Genomic DNA, 25,686 nt, shown 5'->3' with positions numbered 1-25,686 from the left:
TCCCATCGAAATGAAATATGTGCAAGAAACCAATGAGCCAATGAAACCATGTAATGATTTTGTTGGCACAATGAACTTGCCTGCGTTTGATTATGATTCATGATAAAATAGAGACACATTGAAGCTTGAATGGTCATGTGCTTTAATCTTTTTCATAAGTGTATTAAACCATTGGTGTTCACTTATTTTTCTTTTATGAAAACAATTCATAATAGAAAATTGCATCCTTTGTGAAAATTCCTAAATTTAACACATCAGAAACCCCTACTGCAATTACTGGTTTACAATCTCCTACTTCTTGTTTACATTAACAAGTTATTTAATTGCATAAACATCGAAGTAAACACTATTACAACCTTCATAGATATACAGATCATGCACTGAAATAAACAAAAACAATAACACAAGGGACACCGTTATTTTTGGACAATCGTCCCCGAAAAAACCCAATTCGGGAAAACTAGTGCAACATATAGAGGGTTTGTATTATTAAGCAGATGTCGCGAATACAACTAAGGTGCCAGAAATGGCTCACTCAACAGAGAATATCCTCAGCAGTAGTACCTATATCCGGAGACAGATATTTCGACAAATCAGCAACCGGATGATCAAACCCCATAGCGACTCCGGCTGTTCCCTATGTTGGACAGTGAAAGCTGCTCCAAGCACTGCTTAAGAACTGCGTCATTCCTCTAGGAGCTGCGTCACCCTATCCTAGCTCAGAATTTGTTGATCTACTCCCAGTCTGCCCCACAAAATCTCCCCAGCGCAGCCTCTGAAGCCCTCTACGACTTCTACGTTAGCCTCTATGTCTTCTGCGTCAGCCTCTACGGCTCTCTACATCCTCTGCATTAGCTCCTACAACTTCTGTGTTAGCCCTTCTAGGGCCTGCGTTGTCTCTCTCGACACTTCACTAACTCTTTGCTATGTATTCTTCAACCTCAGATGGAAATCCCTTGTTGAACTGCCCCTCACTGCAACTGATCACTAACTCGATTTCCTTAGCAAACCTTGCCCTAGAAAATCGAATTCTTGATCTCTCTTGGTGTATCTCTAACTGACCCTCAAGCCTCCTCTTATACTTTTCCTGTTGACGAATCAACGACTGAGATTAATTCCCTAATCAATAGCTAAGATGAGAACTGGCTTGATCCTCATCACTTAGAACTTTCTCACCCATATTTTATTAATACACATTAATATTTTTATTTTCCTAAGTTTAGACTTAGGAACCCATTAAAAATATTAATTATCTTAATAACTTCTCATCCGGGATCTCATGTGCCTTAGCCTCTCCACCTATTTTCAAGGATAGAGCACATATGATGCTACCCAAAATCAACACTCCCTCTTAGTGACGAATGCGTTGCTCTAGCAATGCTTCACCATAGAAGCATCACACTGATCCTCCGCATCGGTCCTCTGTGCTAATGCTTGGTCTGTTGCCCCACATCCACTACACTGTTACTTCCTGTACTGCTACCCATGACACTGTCACTACCACTGCTACATCTATACTGCAACTCCCTCTCAAAATGCTGCATCATGCTGCCCATAGCACTGCCACTGCTAACTATTGCACTGCAACTCAGTTACCGAGAAGTAAGTAACTGACTTCACCCAAACACTGACATCCTGGTCAGTCTAGAAGCCTCGTGATGTTGAAGCTACCTCTGCTGCTATCATGTGCTCCCTCTGCTGCCACTGCGTTGCTGCAACCTCTTCTGTGCCTCTCGCACTGTTGCAACCTCCACTGCGCTGCTACAGACTTCTGCACTCTAGCATTGCCTTGTCGCTCCATCACACCTTGCTCCACCCGACACTTGTCATCATGCTACTATCATTAAGGGCTCCCGTAGTCGTATGTGATCCAAGAGTTTGGGCACCTCAAGGATCCTGCCCCTCAGTTCTGTAGTCCCTTTGACTACAGCTCTGTGTCTCCCCAACTCTTCTCTAGAGGCGCATGAGCACTCATGGCACAATCGTCATCAATCTCGACATCCTTCTCCGCCTTTGCTAGAGCAACCTTTGAGTCGGAAGCTTCTCCCTTGTCTTTATTCCTAGGGCACTGAGAGGCATAATATCCCAGCTCCCCACAGTTGAAGCACTTGACCTTGGAGATGTCTTTCTTCTTCCTCTTCTCTACCCCCTGTTGTCCCGTTGATGCGAGAGCTGGATCCTCCTCCTCCTCCTCCTCCTCCTTGATTCGAACTCCCTTATCACTACTCCCCGCATTGGTCAATCTCCTGAGCTCTTCCTGTTGAAGCGCTGGCCACATCTCCTCCCAACTGGGGAGAGTCACTCTGCCCAAAATGCTTTGGACAAATGTCTCCCACTCCTTGGAGACTGGATTCAGGGCAGTCCTGACCATGAACTCTAGATTCAGTGTAGACCCCACAAAAGTAAGTTGGTTGTGAATTCCTTGCAACCTGAGAAGGAATGGTTCTATCTCCTCTCCTTTCTGCATCTGATATGACCTCAACTGATTCTCTAATAACATCATCTGTTGCATGGAAGAGCCCTGGTATAAGGTGGTCAGCATCTGCCACATTTCCCTTACTGTGTTCATCTCAACAATATGTGGAATGACATAATCCTTGACCTCATCTAGGATCATGCATTTCACCTTTGCTTAGGCCTCCTCATACATCTCATTTGCATCTGGTCAACTGGGACAACTATTGTTTTCGAGGCATAGTCCTTGATGCGATGTTTATCCTGAAAGGCTAGGATTCCAGAGGACAAAATTGGAAGCCTCATCCACTCTGTCCTGATCCCTCAATCCGTTCACTGCCATCTCTGCTCCTCTTCTCTAGACTCCCTCTGAGTCCTGATTTCCCTCTCAAAAATCCTCTGGCCAACAGTCAAATCACTCCTCTGCAATCCTCCTTTGTCGTTGCAACCTAGATCTAGATTTCTGGGCTAGAAATTTGTTTAGATAGTGCTTCCCTCTACCTTGGTTCAGTCTCCTTAGACACTGTTCTGCACCAACAAAAACAACTTCCAACCAGCTCCACAAATCAAAATCTGCACAGCTTCCTTAGCCCTGACAACTCGAAGAATCTAAGCCCTTCAGGCTCTATGCAATCTCTGCGTGGGCTGAATCTGCTCCTCCTGGCCAACTGCCTCAATCCTTCTTGGTTCAGATGGCGTGGCTTTGCGTGAACCTATTCTTCCCTCCCCTGCCTCTGCGCTGGCCCTGATGGCTGACACAGCTATTGCGTGGGCTCCTCCTAGCTACTGCGTCTTCCTCTTCCGGCTCAAAATGCTGACGCAAACTCTGTGTGAGCCTCTATGTCACACTCTCTGCACTGCGTCTCTCTTCCTCTTGCCTCTTCATCTTCGGAAAACCCAATTCAGGAAAATCGGTGCAGCATATAGAGGGTTTGTAGTACTAAGCAGATTTCGTGAATACAATTAGAGTGCCAGAAATGGCTCACCTAATAGAGAATATCCTCGACAGTAGTACCTATATCTAGAGACAGATATTTCTGCAAATCAACAACCGGATGATCAAACCCCATAGCGACTCTGGCTGTTCCCTATGCTAGACAACGAAAGTTGCTCCAAGCACTGCTCACGAACTGCGTCACTCCTCTAGGAGCTGTGTCACCCTATCCCGACTTAGAATCTGTTAATTTGCTCCCAGTTTGCCCCACAAAATCTCCCCAGCTGCCTCTGAAGCCCTCTACGAATTTTGTGTCAGCCTCTACGGCCCTCTGCGTCCTCTGCGTCAGCTCCTACGGCATCTGCGTCAGCGCTTCTAGGGCCTGCGATCAAACCCCATAGCGACTTTGGCTGTTCCCTATGCTAGACAAAGAAAGTTGCTCCAATCACTGCTCATGAACTGCGTCACTCCTCTAGGAGCTGTGTCACCCTATCCCGACTTAGAATCTATTAATCTGCTCCCAGTCTGCCCCACAAAATCTCCCCAGCGCTGCCTCTGAAGCCCTCTACGACTTCTGTGTCAGCCTCTACGGCCCTCTGCGTCCTCTGCGTCAGCTCCTACGACATCTGCGTCAGCGCTTCTAGGGCTTGCGCTGTCTCTCCCGACACTTCATTGCCTCTCTGCTATGTATTCTTCAGCCTCGGATGGAAATCCCTTGCTGAAATGCCCCTCATTGCAACTGATCACTAACTCGATTTCCTCAATAAACCTCGCCCCAGAAAATCGAATTCTTGATCTCTCTTGGTGTATCTCCAACTGACTCTCAAGCCTCCTCTTATACTTTTCCTGTTGACGAATCAATGACCGAGATTAAGTTGCTAATCAACGGCTAAAATTAGAACTGGCTTGATCCTCGTCACATAGAACTTTCTCACCCATATTTTATTAATACACATTAATATTTTTATTTTCCTAAGTTTAGACATAGGAACCCATTAAAAATATTAATTATTTTAATAATGCCTCATCTGGGTGGAATTTCTCCAAACGTTTTCTGGGTCTTGGAGATCTCATGTGCCTTACCCTCTCCACCAATTTTCAAGGCTAGAGCACATCTGATTCTATCCAAAATCAACATCCTTCACATCAGGTCACAAATTCTCTACATCAACCTTCTCTTCATTTTCCCTGAATTTACCAAATTTATATGCAGTCCAAAACTTCGTTTTTCCATTCTTATGATCGTCAAAAGTGATTTTGTTCTTAGAATAATGCAAAGTGAAACAATTGATATTTCATTCTTCAAACTTGTTTTTGAACATTTGCTTGATTCCATAGGCACAACCAAAGTCTTGATGAGCCCACTCGATTGTACAGAATGCATTAAAATTTTGAAATAATTTTTGCTGAAAATTTGAGAAATGCTTACCAACGTCATCTTGGAACAGAGATCTGGTCTATCAAAACCTCAGTGATCCATGGCTTCAATTTTTGTTAACCTTGGGAGAGGAGTGGGAATTTCAATCCCCCGAATTTCAATTCCGTTATACACCATGTCACATCCAAAACTTCAACTATGGAGAGGTCACACAAAGTTTTGTTCATAACTGAAAGATCATACCCTGTCTTGTTCAAATCCCATATTTGAGGTGTCCTTATTCAACACTTCGATATGCAGTAAGATTAAGCCCACCTTCATACTTGCTTGAGAAAATAATCCCATATTTTAGGTGTCCTTATTCAACACTTTGATATGCAGTAAGATTAAGCTCGCCTTCATACTTGCTTGAGAAAAGACTATTATTTGCTTGCAAACAATCATATACTAGATGTTGAAAATGGTTCAAATCTTTGATGGGCATTTTAACAATACAGTCCTCATCATTAAAAAACTGAAAATTCATTAAATGCTCTGTTTCTTGGCAGTATTCATCCTCCTCATCATTTGGAGCAACAATTTGGAAAACCTTGAGATTGTCTTTCGGATTAGTTGTGTCATCTTCATCAACACTAGGCTTATCAGATTCTATTCTTCTTATGAGAAGGGAAGTGCCCTCCTTGATTATCTGCTATTTTGCCTTCATCACACCCACCATATCCCGTAACAAACCTGTGATAGGGTCAAAGTCAGAGTTCCCTCTTGGTGGTCATCATCAAACACTGGTGGCCCGTCAAGCACAATATATATATGATATGATCTGCCTCTATTTTGTCCCAACTATAAGGTCTGATGCAGATCGATGAGAAAATTATTACGAGTGTCAAGGCTACTGTTCAATATGATCCCGTGATAGGGTCAAAGTCAGAGTTCCCTCTTGGTGGTCATCATCAAACACTGGTGGCCCTTCAAGCACAATATATATATGATATTTTCTGCCTCTATTTTGTCCCAACTATAAGGTCTGATCCAGAACGATGAGAAAATTATTACGAGTGTCAAGGCTACTGTTCAATATGATCACATGTTGTTATCTCAACCCCAACAAATCGATCAGCTCCAAGTTTTCTTCATGTTTAATTACAAGTCCCCTTTTTAACTACCACTAAGTGTACCTAGCTTCTTTTGTGCAGAAGTAGATCATCATGCTTCAGAGCGACTTCAAAACTTACTTTTCTTTAAATCTGGATTGCCATTATCTTCAAGGGAGTTAGAAGGATCTTCTTCAACCAATACTTCATCTTTTTCTTAGCAATGCCTTTGTTACCTTCAAAAAGACCAAGGCAGCCTTCTTTGGGCTGCATGAACACCTGATGCAATACCTTCTCTTTACTTCTAGAGAGTAAGTGAATAACATCATCAACATGTCCTCATGTTCTTTTACAACATGGAGAACTAAAAAGGATCACCAACATGTTTTGGATTTTCTTCCAACCAACCAACTTTGTAGCGAATATGGGACCCAGGGATATTCAACATGTCCTCATGTTCTTTTGCAATATGGAGAACTAACAAGGATCACCAACATGTTTTGGATTTTCTTCCAACCAACCAACTTTGTAGCGAATATGGGATCCAGGGATGCTCTTGACATCAATAACCTTATACATTTCATGAAATTTCCATGGATCCATCTTTCACTACATGCCAATTTTGCATCATGAGAGAATGTAATTTCATACCTATGATACATAATTCAAATAGATTCCTCTCCAATGTAATATACAATTCCATGTGTAACAGATTTCCTCCTTGAGTTCTGTTACAGAGAATTTTGTGATTATAGGGGTTCCTTCGGTATATGTTGCTTAAAAACGAGTAGCAATACATGGCAGCAATGGGATCCTCTTCCCAGGCTTTCTTATATGGTGCAAATGTCCTTGTATGAAGGAAACATAAGATCTTTGCTTATTGGGATTTTAGTAGTTTTTCTTTCCTGCAAATAGAACTTCTCCTCTAAGTTGGACCCTCTTCTCAGACTTTCTTATATGGTGCAAATGTCCTTGCATGATGGATCTCATAACAACAGTAAAGGAAACATAAGATCTTTGCTTATCAAGAGCTTAGTAGTTTTTCTTCCCTGCAAATAGGACTTCTCCTCTAAGTTGAACCCTCTTCCCAAACTTTATTATATGGTGCAAATGTCCTTGCATGATGGGTTTCATAACAACAGTGAAGGAAACATAAGATCTTTGCTTATCAAGAGCTTAGTAGTTTTTCTTTCCTGTAAATAGGACTTCTCTTCTAAGTTGAACCATTTTTCCGAATTCTCTTATTGCATGTAAAGTGAGTTACATTGATTTTGGGATAATCAGAAGTTAGAACCCTTAGGGAGGCAGGTAACTTCAGTGTTGCAAACTTTCATTGGAATTTGAGCAGATATAGAGGTAGTCTTGACTTTGTCAGCTTCTTGCTCTTTTGCTTTTCCATTGATATATAATTGTAAACAAAGTTTATCTCTGGTTTAGGAATTCCACTAGTATCTGCTCAAAGCCGTCCACAATAGCTGTTGTATTCACAAAGAAACTCCTAGCCATTAGCAGAGCAGGAACAATTGCTCAGTGGAGTGCACAACTACGACAACTGCAACATTTTTACACTCTATTAGAGGTGGAGATCAGTGACCATATCTTTTTCCTCTACTTTCATTAATTCTATGAGCGTTTCAAACATCCACCAAGGTAGAGAGATCACTATCAGTTTGGGGATACAAAGAACCCTCCCAGGGAGGAAGTGAGGGGACCATCAAACTCGAGCCAACTCTGAGGTGATATTATTAATAAAAGATTTCTTTTGGGTATTGGAGTTACTTATATCATTGCTTGTCTTTTATATTTCTATTTCTTTTGCTGCATTTCTTCATTGCAGATCTATAAGTAATACAGGAACATATGTATTGTGAGTTGGTCTGGAGAGAAATTTTGAAGGGAATATTAACACTGCAGGAGCATGGGAGACCAGAGACATCAACTGATTTAACGTTGGGGAATTGGGAATAGACACTCTTCAGGCAACTGCACACTGCTCTCCTTCCAAGGGTGGTGGAAGCCAGACCTGCCAACTTCTTCACTCCTCTGCAACAACTAGGGGTTGGTTTCCCCTTCATGTCAAATATCCAACACACTGAGTCAGATCTGAGGTGCCCATCCGACAACTTATGCCTTATGTCGTTAATATTGTAGGCATTTTGTCAATTTTGAGTTTTGTTCCACTGTGCCTCTGACTGTATGTGGTTATTGACAGTCATATTTATTTTCTGTAGCTTATATTTCTTGATGTGTAAGCTGTTATGGTTTCTGCCTTTCTGGGTTTTTATTTATAGGTTCTTCTGTTTAAGCCCTCAAATCTTAAAAATTATTTTACTAATTTGTGTATTTTATTTAGAACGGAAATATGGATATCAATGCTATACTGTGTTCTGCATTTTATTGTCTTTGTAGCTATTGTATAAAATTGTATGCAACCTTGTTAGAGTTCCTATTCTTCGTTGTTTTATGTGAAGAGTTATTTTTTGCCAACTGCTTAAAGTTTTGGCTTTGGGGAGTTTTTCCTTTTAGTTTATGAATTGCATTTGTCATCATTCGGAGGAAACGGTTTCTCATTTTCTTAAGGAATTTGGTATTGTTTTTTCATAATGTGTTGATAAATAAACAATTTTGACCAAAACAATTTTGCTTGTGATGATTTACAGGTATATCTGTTGGTTATATTCCAGTTTCAAGATGCAGATGTTTGTCAAAACTCTTATTAGGACCATCTCTCTCGAGGTTGAGAGGTGTCACAGGTATATCTGTTGGTTATATTCCAGTTTCAAGATGCAGATGTTTGTCAAAACTCTTATTAAGACCATCACTCTCGAGGTTGAGAGCTTTGACACCGTTAAAGATGTAAAAGATAAGATCCAGACCAAAGAAGGAACTCTTATTAAAAGATAAGATCCAGAACAAAGAAGGAACTCTTATTAAAAGATAAGATCCAGACCAAAGAAGGAACTCTTATTAAGACCATCACTCTCGAGGTTGAGAGCTTTGACACCATTAAAGATGTAAAAGATAAGATCCAGACCAGGAGAGCTTTGACACTGTTAAAGATGTAAAAGATAAGATCCAGACCAAAGAAGGGATCCCTCTGACCAACATCGTCTGATCTTCGCAGGAAACCATCTTGATGACGGACGAACCCTTGCTTATTACAATAATAAGAACGTATCTACCCTCCACCTTTTTCTTTGTTTGAAGGACGGTATTGAGGTCAAGCTTAAAAAACTCAGACACTCTAAAATGAGTGCCAGAGCTTCAGCAAGATAGTTGAAGAAATGTATCCTCCTTTTTACTGGAATATGCATAATACCAAGGGTTTATAGGAATTTCCCCTTTATCATGTATCATTGTCTACCCAAACCCCTTCAACGGCTCAGTATACTGCGCAACCACCACATCTATCCCATGTAAGAGGTGCAGATTGGTGCTCATAGCCATTGGTTCCTCCAGTGCTTCTACCAGGAATATTTTGGATAATGAAAATAGGACGTGGGTGGTTCACACCCCACTTTGAGTAGACTGCACAACCACAACATCTATCTCCTGTAAGAGGTGCAGATCGGTGCTCATATCCATTGGTTCCTCCGGGGCTTATACCAGGAATATTTTGGATAATGAAAATAGGACGTGGGTGCCTCACACCCCACTTTGAGCCCTCTGGATATCTGATGATTCCACTAATTATATCCTTGAAAGAGTTCAAATGTTTTTCAAAATTAATTTTTTAGAAAGTCAGACAGACAACATTTTCTGATGCAATAGAAAATGATAAAAGGGAGAGTGCACCAAGTCACACAGGTAGTGATTATCTTCTACCATATGGGAATGGCATTTCAACCACCAGCTGTCATCAATTCCATGAGTCTTTCAGCCTTTCATCCAATAGTTAATACGGGATTCGAACTATGACAGAAGAGGCATGCTGATCATCGATTTCAACAATAATAGCCGAAGCTCAGTTGAGCGTTCCACTGCAAATCCAGAGCATGTCATGTCAGTGTTTATCCCAGTACTATTTTCCATACTTCATCTTCGCCAGACTCAATCTCAAATGTCTTTTATTGCCAGCTTTATCCTGCCAACGGGGATGAAGATATTGGAGAAGTCTTCAGCAGTTCTTTTATAGCCAGCTTTCTTATTCTGCCAAGGAGGATGAAGATATTGTAGTTGTTAGCAGTGTTATCCAGCTTGTTTTCTGGTGTTGGCTCTTGGGCGACATTGCAGAACAGCCTGCTTCGGTGAGAAGGTCATTGGAGATGACAACTTGGGTCCAATGCAGTTATTCCGTTTGTGTCCACAAGACATAATTCGTTCTAAGGAGGTTGGTTTTAGTCCATAATACAAGCTTCTAGGGAAACTAAAACATTAAGGAGGTGCTTTTTGCAATCTGCTCTAATGGCTATTTATGTGGTGAAGTTCTTGTAAGTTATTTATTCTGATTTTTAATTGCTGAATGAGTTTTCCTCTTGTTTCTTATTCGCAACTCTTTGCTCTTTCCTGTTGTGTCTGCAGATTGGTTTCTCGAAGAAGGCCAACTTAATATTCCTTTTATTTTTGCTGCGAAAGCTCATTCCCCCTTTCTATTCATTCACTCTTTTTTGTATCATTCTTCCAACGATTATGTTTTTGCCAGAAGCTGAATTATATACTATGTGCCTGCTATCTTGTTGTTTTTTAATATACTTTCTGTACCAAGATCGTTCCATTTCATTGTTCCATATCTTCTCTTTGAAAACACAATGTCTGTAACAAAATTCAATGCCATGATCTCTGGGCTTTTTCAACTTGGCAGTGCTTATGAATAGGTGGTGACAAAAAAGTTGGGCAGATCATCTGAAGCTGATTTCATTACTTTTATGGAGAAGGAATCACGTCCTCAATTAGAACACCCGGACACCCAAAGTATCATCGGGTTGTTTCAGAGTCAGCCGTTGATGTCCTCAACAAATTGAGCAAACAGCAGCAGAAACAACCCTTTAAAAACAAAGCCAATCGGCTTTATTAGAAAGAATTGGCTTTAGCTTTTCTTCTTTTAACAGTCTCTACTAGGAGTTTATTGTCTGCTCAAGGAATTCATTTTTACTTTTTACTGTTTCAAGGGATCTCTTTCCTCCTTGTTGGCCTTGATATGATCGGGGAGCAGGTTAGTTGAATTCCGCAGCATAAAGCTTGGGCAACCTCTTTACAAATTGCCTTTCCTTGTAATGTCTTTGACACTAACTGGAGACCTGATTTTAGGCCAATATTCAAGCGCTCACAACTTTGAATAAATATCGCTGCAGGCCTAGTAATTTCAGGGTATGGTTTTGCAGATGTATTAAATTGGAGATATGAATACAGCACTTGATGGCGCTGGGTAATATGGTGTTGATGGGCTGCTGAAAAGTGGCTAAGTTTAAGCCATCACCCTTTTGGGGAGTCGAGTAATAGATATTTCACCAAATATTTGTATGCTTTTTAATGAAAGCGCAGACTTGTCATTCCAACGTGCAAGCGTCGCATTTTCGTGGCTGATTCTTACGAGATATGATTGTGCAGCAAGATAATATTATTCTGGGGTGTATTTATGACTATGAATCACAATGGGAGTCTGCTTTCGAGAATTGATAACGCCCATAGATTGTTGGGCAGATCATCTGAAGCTGATTTCGTTGCTTTGATGGAGAAGGAATCCAGTCCTCAATTAGGACACCCAAAGTATCATCGGGTTGTTTCAGAGTCAGCCCTTGACGCCCTCAATAAATTGAGCGAACAGCAGCAGAAACAACCTCTTTAAAAAGAAAGCCAATCAGCTATATTAGAAAGAATTGGCTTTAGATTTTCTTCTTTTAACAGCCTCTGCTAGGAGTTTATTGTCTGCTCAAGGAATTCATTTTTACTTTTTACTGTTTCAAGGGATCTCTTTCCTCCTTGTTGGCCTTGATTTGATTGATTGGGGAGCAGGTTAGTTGAATTCTGCAGCATAAAGCTTGGGCAACCTCTTTACAGATTGCCTAATGCCTTTGACACTAACTAGAGACCTGATTTTAGGCCAAGATTCAAGCGAGCTCAACTTTGAATAAATATCGCTGCAGGCCTAGTAATTTCAGGGTATGGTTTTGCAGATGTATTAAGAAGTTGGAGATATGAATATAGCACTTGATCATGCTGGGTAATATGGTGCTGATGAGCTGCTGAAAAGTAGTTGAGTCCCCGCCATCACCCTTTTGGGAGTCAGAGTAACAGATATTTCACCAAATATTTGTATGCTTTCTTGTGAAAGCAGCAGCCTTGTCATTCCAACGGAGTTAGAGTAACAGATATTTCACCAAATACTAAAAGCAGCAGCCTTGTCATTCCAACGTCCAAGTATATTATTCTGGGATGTATTTATGACTGCGAATGACAATGGGAGTCTGCTTTCGAGAATTGGTAACACCGATAGATTGTTTCCTACGCATGACTCTGATGTATCTTAGATTTCAGTGATCCAGCATAATTCTTTATTGTCTTCCCTATTCTTATGATTCTGGGCCAATTTTTTTATTGGAAACCTTTTTTTATTAGGTATGAGCCTGCTTAAGAGAGGTTTAGGGTGAATTGTCTACATTACGAAGTTCTTTTCTAGCCTATTTGGCAGATATATGTAAAGCTTATTTATTCCTAAACATGAGAAGATGTATTCCATATTTGTATATCCAATTACACAGATTGAACAAAGCAGAAAAATTGCTGACCTCTCTTTTGCGTAACCAACCTCACCTTTTTTCCCTTGATTATATTTGATTATCTTTGTGTGTTAATGTTCCCCTGCTCATCCAGATTGTAATACGTTAGCATATCAACATCAATAATATGTCTCATGATTAGCTTGTTATATCACTTCCTAATGCCTTGAATGGGATCCTTGAAGTTGTCTTTTGTGAGCGGATCTCATGAACTGTTGGTTTAGAAAATTGGAAAAATAAGTTCAGTGATATTTATTTGCCCCGTTCCATGGGAATTGACCACATGGTTGAGAGTGCATCCCTGGTGCTTCCCTTGTCCTTGGGATGCAGGGGCATGTGGTGAAACGTTTTGCCAAGCCCCCAATTTTGTGAAACTTGGCAAAGTGCACCGTGAAATGTTTCACAATGTTTTCCATGAATTTCTTAAAATTTTGGAGATGTCTCCACACGCACCCCATGAATTTCTCTGAAATTGGGGTGTCTCTACACATACTAGGCAATTTTCTGAACTGCCCATTTGCTATGTCCAGATTCATTACTGTTCTGAGGTTCTTTAGTGCTTAGGTACTGCTTAACTATGATGTCAATGTCTTTGACAGTACTCTTAATGCATGACCGAAATATTTGAATAAACATTTAACTATTGGTATGCTTCACTCGCACAGTCACACTTCTGTTTACTGTTTATTGTTCATTCGTTGCTGCTCATCTTTGATTTGTAGATGGTGATAATCTACCCTAAATACATGATATATTTGAGGATTGTTACACTTTTCTTGTGGATCAAATAACTGTTTATTAGCATAGTTCATATGGATCTACTTTGAGAACACTGGTATCATGCTATGAATATAGTTATGTGATCACTGCCCTTGTTGGTTATAATTTACCTCGAATATATGTTTTCAAATGCATCTTGAAGGTATTTCTGGAGCATTGTACACTGCTGGTTATAATTTACATTGAATATATGATGACAAATACATTTTGAATGTTGTCGAATATATGTTTTCAAATTGAAGGTATTTCTGAGCATTGTAGACTGTTGGTTATAATTTACTTTGAATATGTGAATGTTGTCGAATATATGTTTTCAAATGCATCTAGAAGGTATTTCTGAGCATTGTAGACTGTTGGTTATAATTTACTTTGAATATATGATAGCAAATACATTCACAATACATTGTGAATATCGTCGAATATATGTTTTCAAATGCATCTTAAAGGTATTTCTGAGCATTGTAGATTGTTGGTTGTAATTTACTTGGAAGATATGATGGCAAAGATGTACTTGGAATATATGATGGCAAATACATTGTGAATGTTGTCTTTTTTATGGTTGTGTTTTTTATGATGTTTATGTGTTGTAGAGAGTTGAATCTTACATCGTGAACATTGGATTTCCACGTTGGTTGACATTATTTTTCTGTCCTGAAAGCTGACGTCTTTATTATCACTATGGGCACTTGGTCGAGCAACATAATATGGCATAATACATTACTATTTTTGTGCCTTACACTTGGTTTGCAGTTAATTGCAGTTACAATCGGCATTGAAGCACACTGATAATAGGTCTTTGAAGCACAAATAACAAGGGTTTTAATATTCACCAAAAGCTTGATAAAAATATTCACCAAAGACTTGATAAAAAGTGTTTTGATATTCAATGGTTTGTAGTTAAAATCTGCGCTTTGTGCCTTACACTTGTTTGCAGTTAATTGCAGTTACAATCGGCGTTGAAGCACCCTGATAATAGGTCTTTGAAGCACAAATAACAAGTGTTTTAATATTCACCAAAAACTTGATAAAAATATTCACCAAAGACTTGATAAAAAGTGTTTTGATATTCAATGCTTTGTAGTTAAAATCTGCACTGAAGCACATTGATAACCAATGTTTTGATATTTTTGTGTGTATTAAGCTTTTTGTGATCACTTTTAACTTTGGAGTGTTGGAGTGTTAGTGTATTGATAACAAGTGTTTCGATATTGTGTCTATCGAGGGTTAGTGCATGGATAACAAGTGTTTTGATATTGGTGCTTATTAAACAAAATTAACGTTGGAGTGTTAGTACATTGATAACAAGTGTATTAAACAAAATTTAAACAAAATTAACTTTGGAGTGTTAGTGCATTGATAACAAGTGTTTTGATATTGTGTCTATGGAATGTTAGTGCATTGATAACAAGTGTTTTGATATTGGTGTCTATTATTAAACAAAGTTAACGTGGGAGTGTTAATGCAATGATAACAAGTGTATTAAATAAAATTAACTTTGGAGTGTTAGTGCATTCATAACAAGTGTATTAAACAAAATTAACTTTGGAGTGTTAGTGCATTGATAACAAGTGTTTTGATATTGGTGTCTATTAAGCTTTTTGCTGATCACTATTTAGTGGATATTAACTTGCTTAGAAATATTAAAGTTTTTTGTTAATTACTAAACTTTAGAAACTTTGGAGTGTTTAGAAATATTAAAGCTTTTTATTTAGAAACTTTGGGATGTTTAGAAATATTAAAGCTTTTTGTTAATTATTTCTAAAGCCTTTTGTTAATTTATATTTACATTGCATGACATGAACTTTGGAATGTAAATAAGATGTTCATTGTCATGATTAATATCTGATATGGTCATTGTCATCATTAATATCTGATATGGTCATTGTCATCATTAATCTTAGATATTAGAAATGTTAATTACTATCCATTGGAGATAGCTATATGGTTTTTAGCCACTTTCTCTGTTTATTTTGGCAGGATATGAAGTGTTCAATTTTTCAATGTGATATTGAAATAAAAATTTACCTTAATACATTATTTTCATACAATCACCTTCCTTAGTTTTACAAGTTTAATCTGTTTATAATTGCCAACGACAATTTATTAGAAGAGTGCAACTACCCATATATTTTATACCATGGGATTGAGTTTTATATGTCAAAATTTGAGTCACTGTGTCTGCTACGAAGGTTAAAGGCCTGCGTTTGTAGAATAACAAATCAATGAACTGCCTTCTGGCTCTTCTAGTGTTCAAACTATTACATAATAGTATGTTCTTTTGTTTGATGGCTTGTTTAATTTAATTTCACTTAGATGTTGCAATTCTTTTGTTTGGTTAGTCTTCAGTTTAAGTTTGCAGGATTCGTTTGGTTAACCTTCAATTTAAGTTTGCAGCGTAGTATTTACATATTCAAGGGTTGTTCTCTTTTGAATACTTGAGTGAATGTATTGGCATTTGCAAGATCAATACTTGAGTTGGGTAAATGTATTTGCATTTGCGAGATCTGGATATTCAAGAAATGTTTATACTAAAGTTTTGGGGAAATGTATTTAGTTATGGGTATTTTTAGCCTCACATCCATGTTATAAAATTTAATAACAACGCCTTATGTTTTAATGTGATTCAATAACCATGATTTTAACTCCTCGTGTGAATCTTTTAAAACGATTGTTCAGCGTAGCTATCCAATTAGCTTAATTTAACTGTGGTAAGTTGTGGTCTTTTTAACTCGCTGTTCTAAGTTTGTAAAAAAACTTAAAACAACTTTCCAATTTTGAAATCAAACTGTGAATGTACCTGTCATGGCATGGACATGCAACCCATCGATAAGTATGCCTTGCCTAGCGCATTGATAAGCGGGCGAGCCTAGGCAAGGGCATGTCTCATTCATATTTTTATTATGGTTTTTGATCACAGTGTCTGGACATGGTAAGAGAGTGAACATTTACTACAGAGCAGTTTGCCAACAAGAATCAAGTATAAACACCAGTCAAACAATTCATTAGTCCCAACACACGGATCAAGATTGGCCAGGCGCCTCGATAGAAAGGTTTCTGTAAATGAATAAATGCGGCAACCATGTTCCAATTCCACTTGGATGTTGCACTAAAAAGTTTCTGTAAACGAATTAATGCGGCAACCATGTTCCAACTCCACCTAGATGTTGCACTGGAGCGTTAATTTAGAGTGATGACACTCTTTAGAGGACTTTAATTTCCTTTTGAACAAAAAACATGGCAATTTTAGTTCTACATATCACTGATCCAAAGTTCAGGTGCAGCGTTGTGTGAATAAACTGTGAACAAACATGTTGGCCATCGTTCATTATTCCGACCATCTGCGCATAAACTATAGTGATGACTCCACATGCTATTATCCCACATTGTTAATACAAATATTTTGTACCACTTTATAAACAATATTTTGCACCACTTTATAAACAATCACACCCAACACTGATGTGTTCCCAGAGAAGAGGGTTCCAATGTTGCCAAGTGGCGTTCGCATGTTGGATCTGGCCAATCAAGTGATTAACACGTGGCATCTTAACAGTCGCCGGATCTAGGCGTCAGATGATTGACATGTGGCATCTTAGTCGCTGTCGGATTTGGGTGTCAAATGATTGACACGTGGCATCTTAGCAGCGATCGGATCTGGCAGTCGATATTGACACGTGGCATCTTAGCAACCATCAAATCTAGCCGTCATATATTGATACGTGGCATCTTAGCAGCAATCGGATTTGGGCATTGATGATTGACATGTGGCATCTTAGCAGTCGTCGGATGATTGACACGTGGCATCTTAGTGGCCGTCGCATCTGGCTGTCATATGCGGACACGTGGCATCTTAGCAGTTGTCAGAGCTGGCTGTCATATGATGACACGTAGCATCTTAGCAGTGGTCGGATCAGAGAGTTGAGAGGCTGCCAAGTGGATCCCAAGCCAGGGCGTTAGCTCGCTACCACTTGGCATCTTCTCAGTGCTCGGATCTGGGCGTCAAATCGCTGCCACTTGGCATCTTCTCAGCGCTCGGATCTAGGCGTCAGATGATTGACACGTGACAGCCTCTCAACCCTCGGATTTGGGCATCAGATGGCCGCCACTTGGCAGCCTCTCAACGCTCAGATCTAGGCACCAGATGACTGCCACTTGGCAGCCTCTCAGCCCTCGGATCTGGGAGCCAGATGACTAACATGTGGAAGCCTCTCAGCCCTCAGAGTTGGGGTTGAATGATTGGCACATGGCATCTGCTCAGCGCTCGGATCTGGGCACCGGATGACTGACACATGGTAGCCTCTCAATGCTCAGATCTGGGCTCCAGATGACTAACACGTGGGAGCCTCTCAATGCTCGGATCTGGGCTCCAGATGACTAACATGTGGGAGCCTCTCTGCCCTCGGATCTGGGCGTTAAATAAATTGATAAGTTTACCTACTTATAAAGTGATACTCTTACATGATTATAATATGATAAGTTTTACCTTCTCCGAACAAGATTTGTGAAGTCACTCCGAGCTAGATTTACTAGGGTTTTTCCTTTAGTCCCCATCCTTTCCAACTAATAAGATACATAATAGAAAGGAGACGTAACGAAATGTAAAAGCAGTGGGTTTACCAGCGAATTCAATTCATGGGATACACGCGTTCTAGCTTTGAAGGTGAAATTATCTAAAATCTTCAATTATTTTAAATCCCACTATTTACTTGATAGCCGCATTGAGGAATTTAATTTCAATGGAATGTCAATCTCTGAGAAATAAATTTCATAGTAAGTCGCATTTTAAGGTTGAATAACAATGAAAAAGAAAAAGCCATATGGCAAACAAAATAGAACAAAAAAAACATGTATAGCAAAAACCTGAAACCATTCAGATGGATGATTATCCATGGAGACCTTGACGTTAAAGAGGCTATTACTTGTTAAATACTACATATATGATTTTGTAGTGGAAAAGCTAAGCATTTAAAGACAAAAGTATCCTTGCACAAATCGATTACAATGAACACAGATGATGAAGATACAGACGTCACAGTGCAATAACTCCTTATTTCAGAACCGAACCGTAAACCTGTAATGGCTTGCCAAGAGGGATATAGGGTATCCAGAATTGCCAAAGCCGGGCCGGTTGCAGAGATTAAACCATTCCACAAAAGAAGAGGTTGGGGAAGGGTATTGCTCGCTTTCTTTCTCACATAATAATTCCTTCAAAGCTTAAGGCCATGACTGGCACTGCGGGACCTCCTCGAGTGGCAGGGAAGAATAGCCGTATTTCAGCGTTCGTATATATCCCACATCTATCCATCGACACACTAAATATCAACATTTGACCTGAAACCATTCAGATGGATGATTATCCATGGAGGCCTTGACGTTAAAGAGGCTATTACTTGTTAAATACTACATATATGATTTTGTAGTGGAAAATATAAGCATTTAAAGAAAAAAGTATCCTTGCACAAATCGATTACAATGAACACAAATGATGAAGATATAGACGTCACAGTGCAATAACTCCTTATTTCGGAACCGAACCGTAAACCTGTAATGGCTTGCCAAGAGGGATATAGGGTATCCATAATTGCCAAAGCTGGGCCGGTTACAGAGATTAAACCATTCCGCAAAAGAAGAGGTTGGGGAAGGGTATTGCTCGCTTTCTTTCTCACATAATAATTCCTTCAAAACTTAAGGCCGTGACTGGCACTGCTGGACCTCCTCGAGTGGCAGGGAAGAATAGCCGTATTTCAGCCTTCGTATATATCCCACATCTATCCATCGACACACTAAATATCAACATTTGACCTGAAACCATTCAGATGGATGATTATCCATGGAGGCCTTGACGTTAAAGAGGCTATTACTTGTTAAATACTACATATATGATTTTGTAGTGGAAAAGCTAAGCATTTAAAGACAAAAGTATCCTTGCACAAATCGATTACAATGAACACAGATGATGAAGATACAGACGTCACAGTGCAATAACTCCTTATTTCGGAATCGAACCGTAAACCTGTAATGGCTTGCCAAGAGGGATATAGGGTATCCAGAATTGCCAAAGCCGGGCCGGTTGTAGAGATCAAACCATTCCACAAAAGAAGAGGTTGGGGAAGGGTATTGCTTGCTTTCTTTCTCACATAATAATTCCTTCAAAGCTTAAGGCCGTGACTGGCACTGCCGGACCTCCTCGAGTGGCAGGGAAGAATAGCCGTATTTCAGCCTTCGTATATATCCCACATCTATCCATCGACACACTAAATATCAACATTTGACCTGAAACCATTTAGATGGATGATTATCCATGGAGGCCTTGACGTTAAAGAGGCTATTACTTGTTAAATACTACATATATGATTTTGTAGTGGAAAAGCTAAGCATTTAAAGACAAAAGTATCCTTGCACAAATTAATTACAATGAACACAGATGATGAAGATATAGACGTCACAGTGCAATAACTCCTTATTTCGGAACTGAACCGTAAACCTGTAATGGCTTGCCAAGAGGGATATAGGGTATCCAGAATTGCCAAAGCCGGGCCGGTTGCAGAGATTAAACCATTCCGCAAAAGAAGAGGTTGGGGAAGGGTATTGCTCGCTTTCTTTCTCACATAATAATTCCTTCAAAGCTTAAGGCCGTGACTGGCACTGCCGGACCTCCTCGAGTGGCAGGGAAGAATAGCCGTATTTCAGCCTTCGTATATATCCCACATCTATCCATCGACACACTAAATATCAACATTTGACTTCAAACAGACAAAGTTCTAGCGACCTGCCACGTGCGAGATTTAAACGGTCCAGATTTGACTGCTACGTGGTGCAATATGGAAGGCTTAGATCTGGCCGTCAGATGCCTGCCACGTGGATAAATATGGACGCCAAGATTTGGCTGTCAGATATTACCCAAGTGGCGCAATATGGACAGCCAATATTTCACTGTTGGATGCCCGCCACCTGGCCCAACATGGACGGCCGAGATATCACTATTTGGAGACCGCCACGTGGCGAAATATCCACGGCCGAGATCTGATCGTCAGATGTTTACCAGGTGGCGAGCTCTGCACGGTTGAGATCTAACTATCAGATGCAAGACACGTGGCGATCTCTGGACGGACAGATATGGCTCTCGTGTTCTTACCACGTGACGCAATAATGACGGTTCAGATCTGGCCGTTCATATGCCTGCCACGTGGCTCAATATGGACGGCTCAGATCTCACTTGTCGCACTTACAATGGCCCAGATCTGGCCACCAAATGGGCGCCACTTGTCGCGCTTACAACGGTGCAGATCTAGGCATCGGATGGGCACCACTTGTCACTTCCAAAATGGTCCAGATCTCCCCATTGGATGGTCGCCATGTGTCACGCCTTCAACGGCCCAGATCTGGCCATCGGATGGTCGCCACTTGTCATGCCTCCAACCGCCCAGACTCCACATCGGATGGTCGCCACTTGTCACACCTCAACGACCCAGATTTCCCCATCGGATGGTCGCCATGTGTCACGCCTTCAACGTCCTAGATCTCCCCATCAGATGGTCGCCACGTGTCATCCCTGCAATGGCCCAGATCTCTCGTTTGGATGGTCGCCACGTGTCACGTCTTCAACGGCCCAGATATGGCCATCGGATGGGTGCCACGTGTCACACCTTCAACGGGCCAGATCTGGCCATCGGATGGGTGCCACGTGTCACACCTTCAATGGGCCAGATCTGGCCATCGGATGGGCACCACGTGTCATCCCTTCAACGGCCCAGATCTGGCCATCAGATGGGTGCCACATGGCATCCTTTAACGGCGCAGATCTGGCCACCGAATGGGCGCCACGTGTCATGCCTTCAACGGCCCAGATTTGGCCATCAGATGGGCACCACGTGTCACACCTTCAACGGCCCAGATCTGTCCATCGGATGGGTGCCATGTGTCATGCCTTCAACGGCCCAGATCTGGCCATCGAATGGGCGCCACTTGTCACGCCTACAACGGCCCAGAGCTAGCCATCGGATGGGCACCACTTGTCCTGCTTACAACGGCCCAGATCTAGCCATCGGATGGGCACCACTTGTCACGCTTACAACGGCTCAGATCTAGTCACTAGATGGGCGCCACTTGTCGCGCCTACAACGACCCAGATCTAGCCACCGGATGGGCACCACTTGTCGCGCCTACAACGGCCCAGATCTAGCCACCGGATGGGCACCACTTGTCGTGCCTACAACGGCCCAGATCTAGCCACCGGATGGGCGCCACTTGTCATGCTTACAAGGGCCCAGAGGTCGCCATTGGATGGGCACCACTTGTTGCGCTTACAACGGCCCAGATCTGGATCGGATGGGCGCCACTTGTCGCGCTTACAACGGACCAGATTTAGCCACCAGATGGGCGCCACGTGTCATCCCTTCAACGGCCCAGATCTGGCCCTCGCATGGGTACCACGTGGCATAAATTTAACGGCCCAGCTCTGGCCACCGGATGGGCGCTACGTGTCATGCCTTCAACAGCCTAGATCTGTCCATCGGATGGGCGCCACGTGTCACGCCTTCAACGGCCCAGATCTGTCCATCAGATGGGCGCCACATGTCATCCCTTCAATGGCTGAGATCTGGCCATCGCACCACGTGTCACGCCTTCAACGGCGCAAATCTCGCCATCGGATGGGTGCCACTTGTCATGCCTACAAAGGCCCAGAGCTAGCCATCGGATGGGCGCCACTTGTCCTACTTACAACGGCCTAGATCTGGGCATCGGATGGGCGCCACTTGTCATGCTTACAACGATCTAGATCTAGCCACCGGATGGGCACCACTTGTCGCGCCTACAACGACCCAGATCTAGCCAGTGGATAAGCGCCTCTTGTCGCGCCTACAACGGCCCAGATCTAGCCAGTGGATAAGTGCCACTTGTCATGCCTACAACGGCCTAGATCTAGCCACCAGATGGGCGCCACTTGTCGTGCCTACAACGGCCCAGATCTAGCCACTGGATGGGCGCCACTTGTCGCGCTTACAACGGCCCATATTTGGGCATTGGATGGGTGCCACTTGTCGCGCTTACAATGGCCCATATCTGGGCATTGGATGGGCACCACTTGTCGCGCTTACAATGGCCCATATCTGGGCATCGGATGGGTGCCACTTGTCGCACTTACAATGGACCAGATCTAGCCATCGGATGGGTGCCACTTTTCGCGCTTACAATGGCTCAGATCTAGCCACCGCCTGGGCGCTACTTGTCACGCCTATAATCGCCCAGATCTAGCCACTGGATAAGCGCCACTTGTCGCGCCTACAACGGCCCAGATCTAGCCACTGGATAAGCGCCACTTGTCATGCTTACAACGGCCCAGATCTAGCCACCGAATGGGCGCCACTTGTCGCACCTACAACGGCCCAGATCTAGCCAGTGGATAAGCGCCACTTGTCATGCTTACAACTGCCCAGATCTGGCCACCGGATGGTTGCCACTTGTCGCGCTTACAACTGCGCAGCTCTGGGCATCGGATGAGTGCCACTTGTCACAACCAATAATAAGAGCTCAACCAATCACCTTACAAATAAATAAATTTCACTAATAATAAAATTTGAATTTCTAATGTTAAACTATGGATAAGCGTCTTAATTTTTTGGTCAAAGACAAACTAATACCTAGTCGAATGTGTTATACTAAGAAAAAACAATGCCGAATGTGTTTTACTACGAAAAAACAATGCTAGGAGTGGATTGAACCTGTGCCCTCCATCTAGGAATATCGGATGCCTGAGAGGTCAACACTTGTCACAGATCGGGCACTTGAGAGGCCAACACTTGTCAGTGATCTGATGGTTAGATCGGGCTCCTGAGATGCCACCACTTGGCACAAATTTGATGGTTTGATTCGGAGCTTGAGAGGCCACCACTTGTCACACATCCGATGGCCAAATTGGCCACCTGAGAAGCCGCCACTTGTCACACATCTAATGGCCAGATTAGGTGCCTGAGAGGATGCCACTTGTCACAGATTTGATGGCCAGATCCAATGCCTAATAGGCCACCACTTGTCATTGATCGGATGTCCAGATCGGGTCACTGAGACATCGCCGCTTGTCACAAATATGAGAGGCCACCACTTGTTACAAATATGATGGCCAGATCAGGGGACTGAGAGGCCAACACTTGCCATAGATCGGCCCCTGAGAGACCGACACTTGTCACAGATCGGGCCCCTGAGACGCCAAGACTTGTCACAGATCGGAATCAAGCGCCTGAGAAGCTACCACTTGTCAGTGATCGGTGGACCAAATCAAGTGCCTAAGAGGCCACCACTTGTCAGCGATCGGTCAGCCAGATCAAGGCGCTAAGAGGCCAACACTTGTCACAAATCTAATGGCTAGATCAGACGGTTGAGAGGTCCCCACTTGTCAGCCATCAGTGGGCCAAATTAGGTCAAGTCGTTGAGTGGGGCCACTAGTCACAAATCTGATGGCCAGATCCGACAATTGAGTGTCAACGATTGGTCATCCAAATCGAGTGCCTGAGAAGCCACCACTTGTCACAAATATGATGGCCAGATCCAGATCTTGAGAGTCTGCCACTTGTCACAGATCCATCAACTTGATCGGGCGTTTGAGAGGTCACCACTTTTCACAAATTTGAAGTCAAATCGGGCGCGTCAAGAGGTTGCCACTTGTCACAAATTCGACGGTCAGATCGGGCCTCTGAGAGGCCACCACTTGTCATAGATTTGTGAGTGAAATCTGACACCTAATAGTCTACCACTTGTCATAGATCCATCGTCCATATTTGGCTCCTCTGAGCGTACCACTTGTCACAAATATGTCAGCGAAATCAGGGGCCTCTCAGACTGCCACTTGTCACAGATTTATCGGCTAGATCGGGTGCCACTTGTCACAAATTTGATGGCCAAATTAGGCGCCTCTTAGAGCACCACTTGTCACAAATCTAATGGTCAAATCTGGCACCTCTTAGAGTGCCACTTGTCACAAATCTGATGGCCAAATATGGCACTTCTCATAGCGCCACTTGTCACAAATTTGATGGCCAAATCTGGCACCTCAGAGCGTCACTTGTCACAAATATGATGGCTAGATCTAGCGCATAGGAGGCCGCCACTTGTCATGCATCAGAAATTTAGATCCATTGCCTGAGAGGTCGCCACTTGTCATGCATCAGGTGTTTAGATCAATTTCCTGAGAAGCTGTCACTTGTCACCAACTCATTGGTTGAAACTTGTCGTTGAGAGGTCACCACTTGGCACAGATCCGTTGGCACTGAAAAGCGGCCACTTGGTACAATTTTGATGGCCATATCTTACGGCAAAGAGACCGCCACTTGGCAGAAATCAAGTGGTTGGATCTACGTAGATTAGCTAGACACCATTGGATGCTTTACTCCATGGCCAAAGTTGCAGGTTCTACGTAGAATAGCTAGACACCATCAGATGCTTTACTCCATGGACAAAGTTGCAGGGTCGTCAATGAGAAGGGGGATTCCAAAGGACAATACTTTGCTTCGTAAGCGATGCCTTTTCCATCATCCCCTCGATCATCCTCAACTCATTATTACAACACTCAAATGGTCAATTGGCCAATATAATACTTGATCTATAATAATAAAATAATAATAATAATAATAATTGTTTAATAAATTTTATTTTATTACATAATATCATTTTTATATGATTTTTCTACATGTTTTATTCGTTTAGGGCTTAAACCTGTGTCAAAAAATTCAAATGTCAAAAGCTTGACCAATCCCGTTTATCCTAAAAACCATTATTCCAGTTTATCCATAGTAAAAAATAAATAAATATATTAAAAATCAATAAAATTAGATTAAATTACATTACATTACATATATTTCACAGTAAAAAATAAATAAATCTATTAAAAATCAATAAAATTACATATAGATTCATTATATATTGAATAATTTGAAATTTAATATATTTAAAACTATATTTCTAATAATTTTGATTATTCCATAATTTTTTACATACAACATTGGATTTTCTTATAATTTTGATATGATGAGTTTTCTATAATTTTAATATGATTATTCCATTATTTTCTAAATACAACATTAGATTTTCTTATAATTTTGATATCATAAATTTTCCTATAATTTTGATACATAGATAATTAAATGTGTGTAAATTTAATGACTAGAACAGATCGATTTTAAATTTAATGAATTTGAAAAAATAATTAATCACTAGCAAAAGTCTACTCTTTACACATCTCCAAACCTAAAAAATATAACAAAGTTTCAAAGGTTTATTTTTACATATAGATACATATAAAAAAGAAACCACCAATCATCAATACAAATAATTTTTTTA

General features: G+C 41.4%; 1 long non-coding RNA gene across 1 annotated transcript; it reads left to right on the top strand.

The window, feature by feature from the left end:
* The first annotated feature begins 4,854 nt into the window (after nucleotides 1-4,854).
* Nucleotides 4,855-12,147, top strand: LOC149253039 (uncharacterized). Its single transcript, XR_016267025.1, has 4 exons — nucleotides 4,855-7,593; nucleotides 7,695-7,965; nucleotides 8,518-10,187; nucleotides 10,379-12,147. It is a non-coding gene; the product is annotated as an uncharacterized LOC149253039 (long non-coding RNA).
* Nucleotides 12,148-25,686: the final 13,539 nt, after the last annotated feature.

The sequence above is a fragment of the Pinus tabuliformis genome, chromosome 7 (assembly GCF_031772625.1).
Source record: "Pinus tabuliformis cultivar Carrire ecotype Pingquan chromosome 7, CPIR1, whole genome shotgun sequence".
NCBI classification, from domain to species: Eukaryota; Viridiplantae; Streptophyta; class Pinopsida; order Pinales; family Pinaceae; genus Pinus; species Pinus tabuliformis.
The sequence above is the reverse complement of the archived record's forward strand: the minus strand, read 5'-3'. Positions and strand labels throughout refer to the sequence as shown.